The sequence below is a fragment of the Chiloscyllium plagiosum genome, chromosome 6, assembly GCF_004010195.1.
Source record: "Chiloscyllium plagiosum isolate BGI_BamShark_2017 chromosome 6, ASM401019v2, whole genome shotgun sequence".
NCBI classification, from domain to species: domain Eukaryota; kingdom Metazoa; phylum Chordata; class Chondrichthyes; order Orectolobiformes; family Hemiscylliidae; genus Chiloscyllium; species Chiloscyllium plagiosum.
In genome coordinates, this window is record NC_057715.1 from 48,857,798 (window position 1) to 48,860,238 (window position 2,441).

Below are 2,441 nucleotides of genomic sequence, written 5' to 3' on the forward strand. Positions count from 1 at the left end.
TGGTCCCACCTGTCCATATCCCTCCAAACACTTTCTATTCATATACCCATCCAAATGCCTTTTAAATGGTGCAATTGTACTAGCCTCCACCACTTCCTGTGGCAGCTCATTCCATTCAAGAACCACCCTCTGTGTGAAAAGGTTGCCCCTTAGGTCTCTTTTAAATCTTTCCCCTCTCACCCTAGACTTATGCTCTCTAGTTCTGGAACTCCCCACCCCAGGGAAAAGACTTTGTCTATTTATCCTATCCATGCCCCTTATGATTTTATAAATCTCTATAAAGTCACCCCTCAGCCTCCGGTGCTCCAGGGAAAACGGCCCCAGCCTGTTCAGCATCTCCCTATAGCTCAAATCCTCTAACCCTGGCAACATCCTTGTAAATCTTTTCTGAACCCTTTCACTCCCTAGGACCTTACCATTAAGTGTATAAGTCCTGCTAAGATTTGTTTTCCCAAATTTATCTAAATTAAACTCCATCTGCCATTCCTCAGCCCATTGACCCATCTAATAAAGATTCCATTGTATTCTGAGGTAACCTTCTTCATTGTCCACTGCACCTCCAATTTTGGTGTCATCAGCAAACTTACTAATGCTTACACTCCAAATCGTTTATATAAATGATGAAAAGTAGTGGACCCAGCACTCATCCTTGTGGCACTCCACTGCTCACAGGCCTCCAGTCAAACAGTCAGGCCAGGCAGGGACAAAGGAGAGAACAAGGTAGGACTGATAAATTAAGCTGTATTATTTCAATGCAAGAGGCCTAACAGGGAAGGCAGATGAACTCAGGGCATGGTTCGGACTGGGATATCATTGCAATTACAGCAACATGGTTCAGGGATGGACAGGACTGGCAGCTTAATGTTCCAGGATACAAATGCTACAGGAAGGACAGAAAGGGAGGCAAGCAAGAAGGGGAGTGGCGTTTTTGATAAGGGATAGCATTAAAGCTGTACTCACAGAGGATATTCCTGGAAATAGATCCAGGGAGGTTCTTTAGGTGGAATTGAGAAATAAGAAAGGGACGATCACCTTATTGGGATTGTATTATAGACCCCCTAATAGTCAGAGGGAAATTGAGAAAAAATTTGTAAGGAGATCTCAGTTATCTGTAAGAATAATAGGTGGTTATGGTAGGCGCTTTTAACTTTCCAAACATAGATTGGGACTATGTTAAGGGTTTAGATGGGGAGGAATTTGTTAAGTGTGTACAAGAAAATTTTCTGATTCAGTATGTCGATGTACCTACAAGAGAAGGTGCAAAACATGACCTACTCTTGGGAAATAAGGCAGGGCACGTGACTGAGGTGGCAGTGGGGGAGCACTTTGGGGCTAGCGACCATAATTCTATTAGTTTTAAAACAATGATGGAAAAGGATAGACCAGGTCTAAAAGTTGAAGTTCTAAATTGGAGGAAGGCCAATTTTGATGGTATTAAGCAAGAACTTTCAGAAGCTGATTGGGCACAGATGTTCGCAAGTAAATGGACGGCTGGAAAATGGTAAGCCTTCAGAAATGAGATAACGAGAATCCAGAGAAAGTATATTCCTGTTAGGGTGAAAGGGAAGGCTGTTAGGTATAGGGAATGCTGGATGACTAAAGAAATTGAGGGTTTACTTAAGAAAAAGAAGGAAGCATATGTCAGGTATAGACAGGATAGATCGAATGAATCCTTAGAAGAGTATAAAGGCAGTAGGAGTACACTTAAGAGGGAAATCAGGAGGGCAAAAAGGGGACATGAGATAGCTTTGGCAAATAACATTAAGGAGAATCCAAAGAGTTTTTACAAAGACATTAAGGACAAAAGGGTAACGAGAGAGAGAATAGGGCCCCTAAAAGATCAGCAAGGCACCCCTGTGTGTGGAGCCACAGGAGATGGGGCAGATACTAAATGAGTTTTTTGCATCAGTATTTACTGTGGAAAAGGACATGGAAGATATAGAATGCAGAGAAATAGATTGTGACATCTTGAAAAATGTCCATATTACAGAGGAGGAAGGTCTGGATGTCTTGAAACGCATAAAATTGGATAAATCATCAGGACCTGATCAGGTGTACCCCAGAACTCTGTGGGTAGTTAGGGAAGTGATTGCTGGGCCTCCTGCTGAGATATTTGTGTCATTGATAGTCACAAGTGAGGTGCCAGAAGACTGGAGGTTGGCTAACATGGTGCCACTGTTTAAGAAAGCTGGTAAGGAGAAGCCAGGGAACTAAAGACCAGCGAGCCTGACATCGGTGGTGGGCAAGTTGCTGGAGGGAATCCTGAGAAACAGGATGTATGTGTATTTGGAAAGGCAAGCACTGATTAGGGATAAAAGAGGTAAAAACAATGACTACAGATGCTGGAAATCAGATTCTGGATCAGTGGTGCTGGAAGAGCACAGCAATTCAGGCAGCATCTGACGAGCAGCAAAATCGACGTTTCGGGCAAAAGCCCTTCA